Source organism: Hirundo rustica, chromosome 1 (assembly GCF_015227805.2).
Source record: "Hirundo rustica isolate bHirRus1 chromosome 1, bHirRus1.pri.v3, whole genome shotgun sequence".
Taxonomy (NCBI): domain Eukaryota; kingdom Metazoa; phylum Chordata; class Aves; order Passeriformes; family Hirundinidae; genus Hirundo; species Hirundo rustica.
The window spans coordinates 151,534,245-151,554,156 of record NC_053450.1 but is presented as its reverse complement, the minus strand read 5'-3'; positions in this window follow the sequence as shown (position 1 = coordinate 151,554,156).

The following is a 19,912-nucleotide window of genomic DNA, read 5'->3' as shown; positions in this document are numbered from 1 at the left end:
TGGGTTGGGAAATTGCTAAGCAGTGTACAGTAATAAGGTGCTTCTTGATAGAAATTTTTGAAAAAAGGATCTTTGGAAGAAAAACCTTTTATGGGTCAAATATGTTCCTTTTTGGTGAATTTGTGATTGTCTGAATCACAGAAAACCATTAAATTTTCTTATTCCACAGGCAACTGTGACACAGGCACCATCCAAGGAAAACCACGTGGAAATCCTTTTTTACAGGATGAAACCACCATATAATTATATGATCAGATATGCTACTGCAGACCTGCCAGGGAAAACCTTCTTAGGGCACAAACGTGGACTTGATTGAGGATTGGACTTTAAAAATATTTGCATTTTGGGTGCTTGGCAGCCATATGGGAAGCAGGCAAGGAGCTGAGACACCACGTGACTGTAGCAAGAGAGTGGCAGGAGCCAAGGTGTCCCAAGACACAAACTTACCCCGGTTCCTTTTCATCTTCCTTCCAAATCCGCAGCATTCCACGGGACGGATGTGTTTGCCCTTTGCAAACATCCGAGCTTTCCACCCTGTTCTGCCCTTTAGCAATGGCAAGCAGAGCATTTCTCTGCTGAGACCTTTGTTCTTTGCTCCTTTGTTTTTTTTTTTCCTCTGCTCCCTCTTTATTGTGTTCTTGGAGGAGTTCAGCTGGAGAGGGATTTTCACCAGTGGAGGTGTGCCGAGCACCCCTCCATCCACGTAGACTTTGCCTGGCGACAGCCCCCAGTGTAGCTGAAGCTTGGAATAGATTAAAGAAAAATATAATAAGGATTTTTAATTTCCCTGTGTGGAGCTGGGAGATGAAGAGCCACCATGAGAGAAGTTTGCCAGGGGCGGTGAGTAGATGAGAATGTCAAGCCCGGTGAGAAACTACCGAGAAGCACCGGAGCAGCATTTTTATTCGGAAGGAGTTCTCATCTCCGCACTCGCTGCTCCGGGCGCCAAACTGGAGTGCAAAATGAGATCCCTGGGGTCCTACCAACAGGACAACATCTAAAGATCCTGCTCAGTTGCAGTCACATGGCTGTTGTCACTCCCAGTGCCCCCACGTTCTCTGCGTGAGGGGAATGAAATGTGAGCTCGGGGGCTCCAGTGCTGCCTGCCCCGTGCAGGCTGCAAGGTGGGGACAAGTGTTTCTTGGGGTAATATATGGTGTTTCTTGAAACTGCTGCTGATGTGACCCTCTTCCTGCTCAGTTTGCTGTGCCATCCATCATCTTGTACACCAGGTACATTGTGTTTGGTCTCCTAAGCCTGGAGTTTGCATCACTTGGCTTTTCACTGCACCTCTGGTCCTGATGGGAAATACTTTTCAAAAGCATTGATTATAATTCAAGTCATAAACACTATCTTCCAGCAGGACTTAGGATCCTGCACACTATTTCAGGTGGAATGCAAAAGGAGTTAAATCAGGGCTGTGCACAGAGAGGCTGGGCATCCTCTCATTCTCTCAGTCCCTGTCTGTGGGGGTTCCTGTGGTTACTCCAGACCTTCACAGTGAACAATCTAACAAGAGTCAGCAGTCAGCACTAGTGCTAGTGCAGTCAGCACTAGCATCTGTGTTTGAAAGTTTAGACTAGGACAAAACCTGATGTTATATATTTCCATCACTTTTTTTTTTTCCCACAAAGAGCATCTTCTTGTTCAAGGCCCTGGAGACTCACTTCCAGTGTATATCCCAGAAGCACCCAAGCTCAAAGGAGAACAGAGGAAACGTGTCAAACCATTTTGACGTGGCTTTTCAACAAATAATTTCATCTCATTGTCTAGTGAAAAAAAAAATTTTTTTCAAAATTAAAAAAAAATGCATTTTTAGTGTCCTCTGCTATATATCTATCAATATATATGCTTCCTGATTTCAACCAAATTTGGCAGGATGAGGTTTGTGTCAGAGTAACCTAAATTTTCTGAGGAAAAGGAAGGGAAAACTAAAGGATCCACGAGGGTTAAACTCCTAATATGTGCCCCAAAGTGGGAACAAGGCTCACCTTTTCAAGTACCCATCTTTCAAGCTCCCTCCCTCCACCAAAATCCTGGGACGCAGATGCAAAGGAAGCCAGGTTTCCTCAATTTCTTCTTCCTGCCAAACGCTCAGGGAGTGTCTGGCTAACAGTTGGGGTTTCAGAAACTTAAAATGAGCTGGAGGCTCGAACCCCTGTTGCACATCAAAATGCCAGAGCGCTTTGGCTTTGCTCGGTCCTTCTCCCTGCAGTGGTTAACTTGAATTAGCTCGTTCCAGAATGATGCCTTTTATCTGGCTGTCACATGCGTGTTCAGAGTGAACAACAGCAAGGAGAATAGCACAAGAATAAAGGCCTTTGATGGGGATTTATAGAGGTCACGTGTCTTAATTTTGCAAGAGTGGAAGTGTGCACAGAGGGCCCTGGAATGTGTGCTTGGCAGGCACCTGGGAGCCTGGAGACCTGGAGGAAATGGAGAAACTTAGGGGAGAAGGGGAAATTCCTAGGGGGAGACATAATAGAACCAGATGCACCTTCACTGAGTGGTTTTTCCCTTTCAGGACCAGTGGATGAAAAGGTCTCTCCCTAAAACATCAAACAGGTTGGAAGTGTGTGTGCAGGCCCAAGGGCAAATTGTCCAGTTCTACCAAAATTAGGTGCCTTGAGGAGACATTTCAGATGTTTCATCACTGGCTGGGGTTACCCAGCGCTGTGTTTGCACAACGCTTTTGGAAGGCTGACAAGAGCTTTTGGAAAAGGTGAGACCGGCTCCATCAGCACTGGGGGGTTCCCAGCAGGCAGCGACTGCGGTGAGCACAGACAAGCTGCACCTTTTACACCTGTCAGGAGAGGCCTTAAACCCAAAAAAAAGAAGCATTTCCCTGCAAAACCCAGTCCTGTAAGGGCTGCTCTGCAACAGAGACAACCACAGTAGATAATCCAAGTGTAAAATAACCTTTAGACCCCACTGCTAAGCAGGTCTGATATCTCCAAGGGGCTGGGACTGGAGGTGGGACCAGCCAATGTTTCTTCAAGGCCTGGAAATAGAGAGTCCAAGTGAACTTGAGAGCCTAGAGACAGCAGAAGGGGTGTGCAATGTGGAAGAAAGGATACATTCAATGGAGAAATTATCCAGGTTCTGTGTTCCTGCATGGAGAAGAGGCTGCTACCAAAGCCTGCTGTTGTCCCCTTTGCTTTATTAGTCCTGTCAGCAGGTATTTGCTGTGCTGGCTGCTGTTTTCCCTCTCTCTTGAGAAAGCTGCAGCCCCAGGGGGGGTGAAAGTGCACCACTGAGTTTTTTGGGACAGGGACTGGAGCTGTCCATGTTGGCTGTTTGAGGAGAGGCTGATGGTCTGATCCCTGCCAGTAAAGTACAGCTGCAGAACCAAACTCCTTTGGTTTACAGCAGGCAGATCCTGAAACTCTGCTGAACCAGATAATGTGCACAGAGGTCCTTTCCTCTCCCTCCCAGCCTCTCTCACTTGCTCCAGCTCCTTGCTTGACCCCGATGAGCTCACAGAGGTGTTTCCTCCAGGTCAGTCTCACCAGGTCTGGAAAAGATACAGAAACTATCTTCTCCTTCTGTCACAGGAGGGTGACAGTGAGTGACAGGAAAAAAAAAAAAAAAACAAGCAAAAGACCATGGGGCAGACCCAGGGTAACAGGGAGATTTTGGGACTCTGTTCTTGCGTGCTCTCCTTCTCATCCCTGTATCTCATTCCCCTTATCTCCACGGTGAGTTGTGCCCCTTCCCAGCCCTGCAGGATGCTCGAGGCACGATTTCTCTCTTCTCTCACACCAAAGGACTGCGGTGCACGCGTATCCTCACAGCAAAGAGGGCCCTGTTGAGTGCTGCTTGGCTCCAGCCTTAAAGCAATTCAGCAATCTGCCATCTTAAACTGTCTAATGACAGCTCTTGAAGCAATTGGAAGATTGCAGCCTTCAGTAAACTCTCCAGCTGAGTGAGAGCCGGTTTGTGCCTCCTCCACTCCCTCTTGGCACTTGCAGTGGAAGTCAGGCTGCTCCCTATGCACTTGGCATGGCATTACTGCAAAAGCAGGATTTTGAGGATGGGTTGAAGAGTGGCCAGGATTGAGTCTGTACAGTCAAATAAAATTAGTTAGGTAAAATAAATAAAAAATAAAATAAAATAAAATAAAATAAAATAAAATAAAATAAAATAAAATAAAATAAAATAAAATAAAATAAAATAAAATAAAATAAAATAAAATAAAATAGCTTTCCCATGGGCACAGGCAGCAGCTGGCAGGGTTTGCATAACTCTCCTCCTCTTCAGGACAGGGTAGCTGCATCCAAACCACCTGTCAAGGACGTGTCCCTGGATCAAATATCAGCCTGAACTTGGGCTTGTGGGAAGAGGTCAATGGCCAGAGCTTGGCCAGGACTGTGCTTCTAATAGCCTGGCTGACCACTGGACCCGCTGGGGATACACCTCAGCTGACCAAGTTTGGTGACATTTGGGCAGCCCCACAATGGTCATCATGTTTGTAGCCTTGTCTCCCCGTTGCTGTACAGGAGGAGTGGAAAAGCAGCGTGTGGAGGGTTAGCACATACTCATGTGTGCTGTGCAGCACGTTTAGAGGCTCCAGTGTGATGCCAGGGAAATGTAAAACTGCAGCAGGGATCTTTCCAGTCCCATGGCTTTGCCATCGAACTGGGTAGAACTGGAAAGAAAAGACCATTGGTTCTCCATGGTACAAGTAGGGAAATGAGGACTGGAGGGACCCAACAACTCCTGGAAATGCTGAGGAGGGTGGCCATAAGGAGCTGTGCTGTTGTTTTTGTAATAGCTGGATGCTGGCTGAGGAGAGATGGGGCAGGCAGGGCTGGGGTTCTCTCAGCTCCAATGAAGCTGTCAGGGAAGTAGCAATCAAAATGCACTCGTTTTCCAAAAGTAGGCTAAATCTGGCTGAAGAGATTACATTTTTTGACACATTCAAACCTGCCTGGGAAGCTGACAGCATTCTTGCCTGAGGAAAGAAAAAATGAGTAAAAGACATGGTGTATTACATGTAAGGCCAGGGCAGTATGGAGGTTATGGGAAGAAAGGCTGTGTGAGGGTGATGTTCCACCCTACAGTCATGAGGAAGGATCCTGCTCCTGCTCAGCCTGTCCACTACACTCTGCATCACTGGATGCTTGGGAAGACCCCAATGGATCCCCTTCCTGCATCACCTTGTTCATGCAGAAATTCATCCTCATCATGGGTGCTGGAAGCAAATTTCCAGGTCCCCGTGGATGTCCTGAGCTTCCCCCACAGCTGGAAGGGTAGGAAGTTCCATAGCATGACAAGGAAAAGCTACAATCAGACATGATGCGTGAGCAGGGCGTGGTGTGTCTGTGCTGGCTGCCGGCTTGGCTGGACACAAGGGTGATGAACTCAGGGAGAAGAGAGGGAATAGCATCATGGATGTGATTGGCAATGGCTTGGCATGCTTATGGAATCCAGACAAAGTACTTTGACCATATTGGTGCACATTGGGGCTGGTTTCTTGCTTGTGGCGGTAGAGGACACTCACAGGCAGATGCACTCAGACAGCTGGGGGACTTCACTGGGGGACCAGAGCATCACTTGCTGACACCACACAGCCCCTCCACATGGGGCACAGCAGACAGAGTCAAAGCCGGAACCCACGGGGAGTTTCTGACTCCACCTCTTCCCACTGTGCCGTAGACTCCACAAGGCACACACACCATGGAATTCCCAAACTGATGCTGGAGCCAAATGACCCTGCTGTTCGTGAGGAGATTTTATTGCACAGCCCTACTCGAGTGTTATCACCCCAGCCAGCTCCAGGGATGAGCAGAAAGTGGAGCTGGGCTGAGGCCAGCCAGACCAACGTTGGGCTGAATGTGCACCCCTGCAACCCTCGGAGCTCTGGCTTACATCTGTATTTCTTTACAGCTTATCATGTTTGCACTAGGGCTCCGCAGATAACAATCTATTAACAGTAAAGTGAATTAGATCGCTGCCTGGTTATTTCCCTCAGCTGAGACCAAACTGCTCTTGCCCATTCAGGAAATTTGTGTTACTTTATTCTCTCTGAGCACGAAAGCATGTCACTCTAATTACCTCCCGTCTCATTCAGCCCGAGCGGCTCCGAAACGCTTGCGAGACAGGAGAGCTATAACCTCATTAGAGCGTGTTATCGTAAGAGATCAGACACTGGCAGGGGTTTGTTGTGACGAGCCCTTCGCAGATGTTTTCTTTTGAAAGTACAAAAGGGGAAGAGGAATCTGAAGCCGGTGAAGGGGAGCCTTGAAATAACCCCTCCGGTAGCAAAGGACCGCGAGCAAGTGCACGGGGTCACATCCTGCTCCTGGCTCGGGCTGCAGGGAAGATCAGAGGGGGCTGTGGGGAGGCAGCAGGCAGATTAATGCCCTGGAATGGTCCATTCCTCCCCATATCTCAGAATTAGAACATTTATCGCTCGTGCAGGTAAATGTGTGCCAAAGCAAACAGACCTTTTCTGGCAGCAGCTATGCTGCCAGCACAGGGTGAGAGGACGGGGCTGGTGAGCAGCACTTGGGGTGGATTTGTGGTGTGATGGAGCCTGGCCTTGCTGTTTCACAATCCCTTTCCCAAAGTCTCGGGGTCTTCAATCCAGAGATGCTTAACAACTACTTTTTGGAGGTTTTTTCCCTCATGTATCATGAATGGAAAGTTTACCTTCTCCTCCTACCACAGCAAACTAAAATTTCAACCAAGCCAACTCACTATTGCAAGCCATTCTCCAAATTAATGAAAACCAAACTATTTTTGGTTGCATGTGGGACATTTTTCATTGGAAAAGTCCATTTTGTTCAAGGTGAGGAGAGAGGCAATTAGAAATAACTACAGACTTGCCCGTGACCATGTGTGGGAACAGAGTGAGGTGGCTGTGAGCACAGAATCACAGAATCACAGAATCACAGAATCACAGAATCACAGAATCACAGAATCACAGAAACACAGAATGTCTCGGTTGGAAGAGACCTTCAAGGTCATCGAGTCCAACCCATGCCCTAACGCCTCAACTAAACCATGGCACCCAGTGCCACATCCAATTTTTTTTGAACGCATCCATGACTCCACCACCTCCCTGGGCAGACTATTCCAGTGCCTTATCACTCTTTCTGTGAAAAACCTTCTCCTAATACCCAACCTGTATTTCCCTTGACACAGCCTGAGACTTTGTCCTGTCATTCTGTCAGTGCTGCCTGGAGAAAGAGACCAACCCCCAGCTGTCTACAACCACCCTTCAGGGAGTTGTAGAGAGTGATAAGGTCACCTCTGAGTCTCCTTTGCTCTGGGCTAAACAACCCCAGCTCTCTCAGTTGTTCTTCATATGGCTTGTGCTCCAAGTCCATCACCAGCCCTCCTCTGGACGTGCTCTAGCATCTCAATGTCCTTCCTAAACTGAGGGACCCAGAACTGGACACAGTGATGGGACAGGCTGTCCCCAAGCCCTGTGTCCACTGCTTGGAGAAGGAGCCTGGTCAGGGCTGGCCATGCTGAGGGAGAGTTTGGATCAGCCCCACCACACCACCTGCCTTACAGTGTTTTAACTTTACAAGTGATGCGGCTTCTGGCTGGAAGACAGGACTCGAGCATTTAAGAAACACCTCTGAACACTTCCCAATGAATGCAAACCTCTTCACTTGAGTCAGAATAAACTGAAATGGTCCCTTTTATTATTAGCTCTTGAAGAGGAGTGGAGGCCATTAATATTTAATGGAGCCAGTGTCCATGAGTAGCTCACGGCTGTTGCATGTGCCAGGCTTGTCTGGCAGAGGCACAAATCCTACCTTGCCAAAGGAGCCCAGGGAGATTCTGACAATTTAGAGATGAAAGAAACTTAATAGGATGTTAATTTAAGCCATCAGGACAGATTTGGGAAGGTGGCTTTCAGGATCAAAAGGGTTAATGCAGATCCCAGCCTTGGTGCCGTAGGGTTCATCCATTGGAGCTGGTGGGATTGCAGCATGGGGAAGTGAGACCCACAGCTTACAGATGTTTTATTCATTGGGATCACCACAGCCAGAGCTGCTGCAAAGGGTTCCCTGTTCACTGCTTCAGCAGCTGCTTAAATTAATGTTCACTTTGACCCCTTGTTCTCTGGCAACGTTGCTGCCCCTAATGCAAGCAGAGCCAGGACGGCCTGGCACAACACCCACTCCCTCCCCTTGCCTCTTTTGATTTTTTGGGATGCACTTTCACCCTCGGGAGATTCTGGAGTGAAAAAATCAACAAAGGCACCGCTCTAAAGCCCTCTGAAATCAAAGGGAAGTTTGGGTTGTTTTGTGCTTTTTTGGTTTTAAGGGGTTTTTTTTCTGCCTTTGACCTCTACTGCTCCAGATTGTTGGCAGTTTCCATCAGGTGGGAGCTGATCAGCACTGGGCAGTAGCCAGGCAGTCCAGCTGAGCACCTCTGCATGCAGGCACACTTTAGCAATTCTGTCTGATGGACTTGGCTTCCAATGGAAGGTCCCATTTATCCTTTACTGATGGCTCAGGCTGAGGCCCTCACTCTTAACACCACTAAAAATTGGGGAATTAAGTATAGACCCCACAGGATAAGCCCCACAACGTAAACGTGCACACACAGACATCCGCAGCAGACACCAGTGCTAAAGTCATGGGCAGATTTCTGCTGAGCTGCAGCACATATTGGTGAAACCACTTCCACTTTTCTCCCTTGGAAAAAACCTAGGCCAACCCTGAATTTCAGGTGCTGCAATTGCAATTTGGACCCAGCCACACAACTGACTTTTCAATCAGGCAGTGATCTCGAATATTTCTTGAGGGGGTTTCCTCCGCACTGGCTGCCAGGAGCTCTAGGTTTCAGCTCTCCTGCAATGACAGGGGGGACAGAGAAAGCATAGCTATGGATTTCCTTTTCCTTCTCTCTTTTTCTGACTCTTCCATTGGAAACTTTTCTTGTGAGGATCTCAGGGACAACCCAGGTAATGAATCCCTGAGAGGAAGAGTGATCAGACTTTAGCTGGGCCACACAAGCACTGACTCCTGGGACCTGAGGAGGAATTGTTCAACTGCTCCCTGCTGTGGTGTGCAGAAAGCTGGGGGGCTCATTCTCCTCCAGGACAGATGCCATGGCTGCTCACACGCCAGTACCTCCAACAAATACAACCTCGGGGGGTTCCACACATCCCTGACCTCTGCAGGAGGGTGATATTTGAAGAGCAGAGAAAAGGTTTCACACAGGCACGCAGGCAGACGTTGACTGAGAGCGAGAGTGGCTGTAAGACTCAAAAAGGGAAAATCTGCTCTGATGGACACATCAAAGCCCAGAAATGGCTGGGGGAGCGTTCCCAGTGGCAGGACAAAAGGTGACTCTTGTGGCAGTGGAGACTCTGAGTCTGTCCCATGGCCCTCAGTCTCCTCTCTGGCTGGAAAAGCAGTTGCAAAACTGTCTTTGCCTCTAAGGCTCTGGCTTCACATCGTCCCAGCACATGTACAGGACTCCTTCCAATGTCTGCAAACACAAAGCCTGAAAGGAGCCAGCCTGCTCCCAACCCCTTTGGGCTATTTGGGGAGCAGAGGCCACAGGTTGACAGGGGATAGAGAATAGATGGCAAAGGGGACAGAAGGCTGTTTAGCCCAGGGGAGCCAAGCGAAACACAGGGGCATTGAAGGCACGTACCTCTTACAGTTGTGGAGTGATTTATTGAAAGCTTAAGGACGGAATTGCCAGGCACTCTTTGTTTCCATGGTACCATAAAAAATGGATGGGAAGTGACTGGGCTGTCTTGTAGTTTGAATGTTTCATTGGCATGTCGAGGAAACCTCCAGAGGATGCCTCGAGGGCATGAGAACCAGCTGATGGAATGTGCTAGTTTGTTAATTTAATGGGATACAGCGTTTTCCCTTAGCACCGCGCATGCAAATCAGGGTGGTGAATCAGGTCAGCGCATCTCCCCTGCGCTGGCACTCGGCTCTCACACGGCCTGTCCTCATCATCTCCTGCAGGGTGCCGGGGTGCCCCAGCCCCCGCTGCGGCCCTCGGCAGGATCAGGCCGCGGGAGAGGTTTTGGACTCCAGAGTGTCTGGTGGGAAATGAGAAACAGTATTTCTGTGGTGTGGAAGCCAGCCTGAGAAACGTGGCGGTATGCAAGGCAATACCAGCTCTGCTGCCTGGAGGGGAAGGGATCGATGTGCACATCGACAGGAGTATTAAAAAATTCAGGTTGCATGTGATTCATCGGGGATGCTATCAATGATTCCTTCTATGTGGTTAAGGAAAAGACATACCGGATCTATTTGGGATTAGCAGCCTTACTGTAGAATTTTCAAACCAAGTTACTGAATGCCACATTAAGGACATGAATCTCCCAAAGTTTCCAAGGTGCTTCAAATCCCACAGAAAGGATATCAAACTCTGATAAACTGCATTCACTCATTTAGAGTAATTTCAATGAAACTGTAGCATTTTGATCCCCATTCCAAAAGGAGGTTGCTGAATCCTAACATAAATGTTGTGTATGAGTGTATGTCTGTGTGTGTGTGTTTTCATCCTGAAACCCAGTGTGCAAATCTTGCCTCACCTGCCACTAGAGGTGGTATTTCCTAAAGCCTCATTTTGGGAAGGGTTCAGTCCTGTCACAGACATGGACTCTTCCAGAGATAGAGGTAATCCAAAACTAACTGAATTCAGTGGAGCTCTGCACATTTGAACCAAAGACATTTGAACTCGATGACTTACCCCATTGCTCCTCCACACCACAGCCAGGAGAGGATCCCAGCTAAAGCTTTTCTCCAAGACCCCCTGGACATCTGGAATTGCTGTCCTGGAGCAAGTATCACTTCATACTTCCTGAAGCTCATGCAGCTGTCCTGCAAAGCTTCTGTGTGACACTGGGCATGGGCTCCAAGTCAGCAACCTCCCTGTGTGGTGACAGGGACCCCAGTGCTGGCACTGATGTGTTTCGGTGCCTTTTGGGAAGTGACCTCATGAATCCCAGCCTGGCACATCCCTCACCTTGCCACTGGAATGGGAATGGGAGTGCCTGCCATGCCTGGGTGGCTGGGCTGGCCCCACTCCAGCTACGCCGTGCAGCCAGATGGTTTCATTTTCTGCTGCCTGTTGGCTTTGTGCTCATCTTCCTCTCTGTGTCTTGTGCATTCCCAGAGCACATGGCTGGGTTTCAGGCTCTTTTACCCACACTGGAATTCTGCTGCTCCACCAGCCAGGATAAGAAATGGTGAGACATTCCCACCAAGCTGCAGAGCTGGGATCTCCTGGTGCTTTTTCTGCCTTTTTTTTTTTTTTTTTTTTTTTTTTTTTTTTTTTTTTTTTTTTTTTTTTTTTTAATTGGTTAGGGAAATTACTAATATCCAGTGAGAACCTGCTGTTATGAGGGAAGCACTCTCTTTGAACTCAAGAGTTTTGTTTTCAACCACAGAGACCTTAAGAATCATGGAAAAGAGGTTTTGTGCTTTGAGAGAAACTCCACCAACCTTCCCCGTGTCACCCCAGCTGTTCCCAGTACGAGCCAGGAGGATAAACACGCAGCAAGAACCTTTTCTAGAGAAAAGAAAAAAAGGAAAGAAAGAACAACTGTCACAAAAATCTGACTGAGTCTCATCCCCAAACAATCCAGTGCCAGCTGCACGGCAGGAAAGCGGATCCAAAAGGACAGTTGCAGCAGCCGTGTTTGATCTCTTACACGTGGGAGGCCAGAGGCTGCATCAGTGCCAAGTCCTGCATCCCTACCAATAGCTGGCAGCTGAATGGGCCTCTCTTCCTGGCAGGACAACTGATCCTAATTTAATGACTAGGTGGTGAGGAATGGACCACGCCTCTTTCTAATCAGCTACTAGGTCCTTTTTGGTGCTGCATTTACTTTGTCTGGCTCCCATCGTGTGCTTCCCCATCCCATCTATGTTATGGTGGGGAGCTGTGGGCTTCAGTTAGCAGAGCTGAGTGTCTCTGTCATTTCTGGGGCATTTCCAAGCCAGCTGAAACCAGGACGTGTAAGAGCCCAGCCTAACTGCAAGTGCACAGCCAGACCACACAACACCCACTCAGACTTGAACCGAGTGCCTGAACCTTTTGGAATTCCTCCAAAAGTTGTTCTGCTCAGGGGTGGCATTTTACATAGACAGTCTATGTGATAATCTGCTTGGGGACAGGAGTTTTAGGTGTGTAGGGAGTACCTACTCTAAAATAGAGGGTGGGTATAGCTGAAAAAATTTCAATTTGTCCTGATAGCTGCTTTTCCATGACATCAGGACATGTCCTACGGATTGCTAAACCTGCCTCAACCCAAGATAAATTAGCCCAATACTTTGTTTCAGCTACTCCTCCCCTGTGTAAAGCATTTTTTGGTCTGTTTGCACTGTGTTCTCATGCACGAGGTGGAGAGGGAAGTGAAAATCTATCAAAGGAGATGTTACGAGAGGTTTTTCAGCAGAGTGACTGTGACAAGGCTGTGCTGCAGCTCTGTAGCACACTGTCTGTGGGATGCTTCGGTACAGCCGTGGAGACAGATGGCTGGTGCAAAGTGAAAAATCTACTTGCATCAAACAAACTATCCAGCAAGCACTCGGCAGGATCCTATGCAAAGCACGGCCAATCTGCACCTGCAAGTCCATATGTACTTGTCCCATCAAGAATTCTAAACCATGTCCCTAGAGTGACAGAAAATCCACTGTTTTTTTTTTTTTTTTTTTTTTTTTTGTTGTTGTTGTTGTTGTTTGTTTTCTTTTTTTTTTTTTCTTTTTTTTTTTTTCCATCACCACTTCTAGTCCAGGGGTTTTGAGAGGATATACAGCATCCTGTAGCTACCAATTCACAACATGTGTCCAGTTTAGCATCCTCCCAAACGTGTGACACTGACCTTGCTGTGTGATGGATACCAGACAAAGGGAATTAACCATTCCTCTGTTCTTATTTAGTTTGGAGGCTGTAACCTTTCAGTGCTCCCTGATGTACCAGATATGTCAGAGCATCCCACTCTGACTTCAAAGGAATGTCACAGGAATAGGAAGCACAGAACCAGCAGCAAAGCAATTAGTTATATGATCTGGTAAGGCAGTTCCCCTGCTCCACTTCCTAATGCCACTTAATGTGCTTCTATTAATGTTAAAACGTGTTAAGAGAGATCGGACACTGAGCAATGATGTCCCTCCTAGAAAGGACTGGACACTACTTTGATGTGGGTTCACAGTGAAAATTTTGAAAATCCACAGCTGTGGGTTCAGAGCAAAGTGAGGCCAAGAAACCAAGGCAGGATTTAAAACCTGCACTGGGGAACACTTTTCTCTTGCATGGATATTTCCCATGCAGTAGATTTTATCTGAGTTTAAATACAAGAGAATCAAGCTCTCTGCCTGAAATCCTCCTCTCACTGAACAGTGGGACACAGGCAATTGGCACTAGAAATGTAAGTAGTCTCATAGCAGTGGGAGAGGCACGGTCTGGCTTCCCTTAAATATATCCTACAAAAAGTATATTTCCTCTATGGCAAGAAATAACCTGTAGACTGAGTTATATTGATAAATATAAACTGATTCATGCTAAATGACCAGTTGGCCACTTCCAAAGGTTTCTGCTTGCTTTTCCCTTGTTTGCTAGCAGTCCATCACTCTCTACTAGCCCAGGATTTGTGCAGCCAACACCTGAATCTGGAACACTTTGCTAATTTGGAAAATAGAGAGAGGATTAATGCTGCAGGAGTCCTGCCTCTAAGCCCTTCTAATATCCCAGCCCTGTCCCTGCAAAGCTGGGCCCTTGCTTTACACCAAGTGCACGTTCCTCTTTCACCACATGCAGGAGCATTTCAGGACAACTTTCTCTAAGAGGAGATTTCACCTGACACCTCTGCAGGTTAAAGAGGGACAAGGGAGAAGACAGGCACCCAGCTCAGCTCTCTTGCTCCTATCCCATTGATCTGACATTGCAGAGAGCCAAGGAAATGACAAGAGCATCAAGAGCACAGGAATGCCCAGGAGCTGGCAGTCCTGGCTGGTCATGGAAGTCCAACCCTCATTCTTGATTTTTGGGAATTGTTTTGATATTGGAGCACATGCTTCTGAGGAAACATTGCTGCCCCCTGATAGGTGAGGAAGAAGGAGTGATGGGTTTGTTGTGAACAGCAGGGTCACTCTTGTGAGTCTGCACCTGCCCCAAAGGAGGGTGCTCTGCTGCCTGGTGAGGAGTGAGACCTACTGACACCAGCCACACCCAGGCAGCTTTAGCCCATGAAGGTGTGAACGCACATCTGCAATAACAGCATTAAAACCATGGATATATGCTGGAACTGTCCACTGCTCTCCATTATTTACTGCTCAGGTGTTGAAAGGCTCCACAGGCTCAAGGCAGACATGGAAAAATAATAATCTGCTGGAGTACAGGGTGGCTGTAACCAGCCCAATAAACCAGATCAGTACTACCCATGGGCAGAGGGGTGCATGCTGATCCCCTCTACATGAGCCTTCAGATTTCTGTGCTACAAAACTGTGAAGAAACAAGGAGAAAAGGATTCTCGCCCTCCCTCCTTCAGCTTTTCAGGCTGGGAGTGCTCTGGGGCAGGACCTGCTTGGTTGTTTTTGTACAGCAGCTGAAAGGGTGCTGCAGCTTCCCTGCTCCTTGCAGGGGCAGCACTGTGACTGCTGGGTTAGCATGGGCTGGTTTATGTTTTGCTTTGTCCTTTCCGTGCCCTGATTTCAACATCGAGCAGGGTTCAGCCCTGTAGCGAGCGCAGGGATGTTCTCTCACCATTGCCCCGGGTGATGGATGGGCGGATCCTGCAGCCGGCACAGCGGGTTCTGGTGGCTCTCCCTGTCCTTGGAGGGTGCAGGAGATGCCCAGCATCGTGCCAGGAGCAGGGTTGGCCCCAGCCCTCCCTGCTGCAGCGAGGAAAGTGATACTGGTGCTGAGAGGGGGCAGAGCCAGTGGGAAGAGGAGGAGAGGGAGGGAAAACACCAGCATCCCTGCAAATGAGGGCAGGCAGGAACAGCGCCTGCTTGTAGGCAGGAAAAAGGTTTCTTCCAAGAACAATACCTGTAAATGTGAAAGGTGTGTTTCCCCCAAAGCCATTATTTTCTGCCAGCATGTGGGAAGCACAGGCTCTCTCCTTCTCGTGCAGGTGTTTAGTGAGTCCTACAGCTCACACAACAGATTTAAGCTTGTGGCTCTTCGAGCTCCTCTCCTTTTTCTCCCTAAAGTGCCCTCCATGCTCAGCTTTTCATTCTTTACGTCTCCGGCTCTAATTAGCTTTTCTCTCCTGCTGCTTCTGATGAATTGCTTGGGGTTTTTGCCTTTTTTTATTTTTTTTTTTCCCTCATATCTTTGGGGCCCCGCTGCTTCTTGGGGAGCTAGGCTAGAGAGTTTTATTTCTCATCCCTCTCTGTCATTATGAAATAGAATCCTCTCAGATGAGGACATTCATTAAACTGATTTGGGATGCCTGGTCTATCTTCACCCTGCGTGTTTGCATTAGTGTGGGTAAAATAATTAAAATGCGCAGGAAGTGTAGGCTGGAATAATCAGAAAGGCTGGCCCTAACCTGAGGAAATTTGGGGGCAGGGTGCCCCTTTACTTTTTAATAGGTGCCTCTACTTTAATTGCAAAACATATTTGAGTGAATTCTTCTCTTTATTCCCATATCTTTGGATGTCAGGGTGTGTGGAAGACAAAGGAGATGAGATCCTGGACTCAGAACTGTGTCCCCACAAACCCTGAGGTCACTGTAGGACCTTGACATTTAATAAAACCTTAATGCAGATATGGTGGAGAAAGGAAGAATCCTTTTTTTACCCTATGAATTTACACCTCTTTAAAGTTCTCAGACTCTGACTTCTCTTCACAACCAGACAAACTCAATAAATTATTTCCAGCACAAAAGCAGAGATGAACCTATTTAGAGAAAACAAGGTTTTAAGGGAGAAAAAGATGGAAAATATTAAACACAAGGAGATGAGAGAGCCAGGAGTGGCTTTTTATTCTCACAAGAGTAAGGTGGCTTCAGTGGGCATAGAGCTGAGAGCCACAAAAGCTCACCTTTGCCAGAGCACCTCTGTGTCTGGGTCAGCTACCTCCTCTCTGCATTGCTCACACCAGTCTGGCAACACTTCTCCTTTTTTTCTTCTTTATGCCTCAGTTTTGAAGAGCCTTGGGGCAGGGATGGCTTTCGGGGCACAGGGCACCTGGTGCTCCTCAGCCCCTCGTGAGGATTGCATGGTGCTGCTGCCACCAGTGCTGGCTATGGGAGAACCTGGCTTGAGCAGGTGCCACTGAGGTCCCTTCTTGCCCCTGGAAGTGAAAGGTCCACAGCTTGCACAAGTCAAAGTGGGGCTCACGGGGCCTGGGGAAAGCAGAGCACAATTAGTGTGGCCTGGCCCCATGCTAATGTGCCTGATTGGTCTGTGCTGGTGTCTGTGAGTGAGCAGCTCTGTGGGCATGTGCTCAGCAGGAGAACCAGGTCCACTTCAAGCCTTTGCACTCAAAGGGGCTGCCTTGGGCTGAGTTACACTGAGACACCAAGCCAGGGCAGTCCCAGAGACTGTTCAGGGTCACAGCTGACTGAAGATCAGACATAAAAAGGACTGTACTGGCCAGGACCTCAGCAGCTCCTACAGCCCCCATCTGCTGTGGTCTCTGGGGGAGGTTTGCACCTGCAAGCACTGCTGGCTCCCTCCCTGTACAGGATCTTGCACCAGGTCCCAGATGGGCGCAGAGAGAACGATCTCACAGCAGGGAAGAGGCACATGCAGGCACCAGAGAAGGGTGGGGTGGCACTAGTAAATAAGAACAAGTTTCATGGCACATGTGAGCCAGGGCACTTTGTGCCAGCCCTCTGTCCCCATTTGCTGGGGACACCAAATGTCCCTGCAGATATGATCTCCACAGGTATCTCAAATAGCAGCAATGGATTTTGAGAGTGAGATTCAGCTGCATTTAGGAAAATATTTGCATCTCAGGCTGCTGTCCTTGCTCCTTAATAGACACTTGGCCAGTGGTGTCCAGGGTTCCACTCATCCCAAAGGAGGTGTCTCCAGTGAGGCAGATGGATTACACTCTAAAAGTGCTTCCCACCTTGCACTGCCTCTCAGGGGAGCAGGAATGGCTGGCTCAGGCGGAGACATCCAAGCTGCAGGAGTCTAAATTTAAGCTGCCTCACATGACAGGAAACCTGCTGGGGTCCAGGATGGCCAGACTGGGGATGCAGAACACCTGGTCTGGGATAGCTCAGTGTCAGGAACCCATCAGCAGGCAGGCAGGAAGGGTTTGGTCTGAAAACAGTGAAAGACGCACAAATAGTCCTGTCCCATGTGAGCGTGAAAACCCTTGAGAGTGGGTGTGAAGGAGACAGCGACACTCAGGGACAGGGAGAGGGACAGTGAGAAGCAGAAAGAGATGATTTAGGACCGTTCCCAAGGTATGTCCTGTACTTGCCTCCTCCCCAAGGTCTTGGCACCGACTCGTTTCTCTGCGGAGAAGGCAGAGGTGTGTTCCTCCAAAGTGATACTCTATCAAACAGGAAAGCCATTTACTTTCTGCTAGCTCTGCAGATTTTCAGCGTCTGCAACTGCAGACCTAAAAGTTTATTTTACCAGAGGAATTTATATGGGGCTGTGAGATGGGCTGGTGTTATATGGCTCTAAGTAGTTACATGAAGCCTCTGTGGGCTAATAAAACAGTATTAATTGTATTGCTAAGGTTGCATTTTAAACATTAAATTATGGATGGCTTGATAGCATCGTGAAAGCCAGCATCTTGACATGACCTAACCATTATCTATGGAAATGGCTAAAATGCCTTTTTGCAATGTACTCTGGTTGATTTAACTCTTTGAGGTGACACTTAACACTAAATTATTTCCTCTGGCAGAGGGAGAGCAGGGAGGGCTTCTCCTCCTCCTTCCCCTTCTTCACCATCCCTATTCTCTTCCTGTGCTGTTTCTGAGCTGCTTTTTAACCTCCTCAGCTTAATTTAGCCGGGAAACGGCAAATGTGGGGGGAGAAGCACAAGCTCAGACCTCACACCATTCCCCACTTTGTCCTGTGCATCTCTGAGGGTGCACAGGAGAGGAGCCCTGGGAACAGCAGCAGCGGGAGGTGTGGGATTGCAGGGAAAAGCTCAGAGGAAGCCCTGGCACAGTGGGAGCGGGCCCTGGAGGGGTCCCTGCCCAACTCTGCCCCCAGAGTGAACGAACCAGCCCCTGTTAATCTAATTAAAAGGGTCAGCCCTAAAGGCCAATTACAGCACAGCCAGTGTCAACAGCGATTCTTCCCTCGCTGGCTGTAGGGGCAGAGCTGCAGCAGAGCTTTTCACGGCTGGGAACGGCGTCTGCTGATGGAAGAAAAGCAGGCAAACAAACAAACAAAAAAAACCCATAACGAGTTTGCTTTTATTTATTACCGCTATTTATTTTAAGAGGTCGATGGGCTCGTGGCTGGAGGTGGCCGGCTGAGGACCAGACACACATCCCCGGAGCTCCAGGCGGGTCCCACCCCGGTGCCGCTCCCCTGTTCCCCATCCCGGTGTTTGTCTCCGTGTCCCGCAGCAGGTGAGGAGCGGTGTCTGCCGTGGGAGCCGGGCTGGGGACACATTCCCAAGGCAGCGGCGGGGTCCTGGCCGGCACCCCCGGCTGTGTGAGGCACAGCTGGTCGGTGGGGAGACCGCGGGGACCCCGCCGTGCCCGGCATCCCACGGCTGGCGTGTCACACTTGGCAGCTCCGTGTTTGCGAAGCTGCGGCTCTGACATGTCCCCGCTGACCCCGGCAGAGCAGCCGGCACTTCTCCCACCGCTCCCACTGTTCCCGCTATCCCCACTGTTTCCACTATCTCCACTGTTCCCAGTGCTCCCACTGTTCCCACTATCCCACTGTTCCCACTATCCCCACTGTTCCCAGTGCTCCCACTGTTCCCACTATCCCCACTGTTCCCACTGTTCCCACTGTTCCCAGTGCTCCCACTGTTCCCACTATCCCCACTGTTCCCACTATCCCCACTGTTCCCACTATCCCCACTGTTCCCAGTGCTCCCACTATCCCCACTGTTCCCACTGCTCCCACTGCTCCCACTGTTCCCAGTGCTCCCACTGTTCCCACTATCCCCACTGTTCCCAGTGCTCCCACTGTTCCCACTATCCCCAGTGCTCCCACTATCCCCACTGTTCCCACTGCTCCCACTGTTCCCAGTGCTCCCACTGTTCCCACTATCCCCACTGTTCCCACTATCCCCACCGTTCCCACTCCCAGCTCCTGAGCTGCTCAGACACCCAGCTGCAGCTCCCAAAACCCCAAGGAGAAGCCCTTGGCTCACCCCAGGGCTGAGGCAACACGGGATGAGGGAGACATTAAACATAAAGGAAAGGAGAATTATATCCTCTGCTGCCATCGCTGTGGTCCCTGTGTCTCTGCTGGCATGGAGACCCCCGTGCCCGCTTGGATTCGTGCCACAAGCCTTGGGACCTCCTGCCCCGTTTCACCTGCATTCAGGAAAACATCCATGCGCTGGCAGACATGGAAATGAAATGCAAATCTCTGCTGCCCACGGCTCACAAAACACACCTGTGCGCTGTTGCAGCATGCAAGCCCCAGTCGTGGCCTCTAGGAATCAGACAAAATAAGTAAAGGGCAAAACCTCATGCTCTGGTGACCTTGAATTTTTATACTAATAAAGCTACTTGATGGCTTTTTTAACAGACGGAAAAAAAAAAATCCTTTCATAGGTTGCTATCCCCTGACAACATTTTGACATCAGAGACCCATCATGCCTCTTGTATTATGGAGTGCTCATTTATCTTGGAAGCCTGTAGCAGCTGCTCATATTACAAGTGGGAATTTCTTCCCTTTGTTTTCCTCGATGTTGCTCTCCTGAACTTCGGTTCAAGGGTTGATTTAAGTGGTTCTGTGTTACAGACTGATGAGATATTTCCAGCGAGTGAAATGACTAAGCGTAGCATGTTTAATGTCTTTGG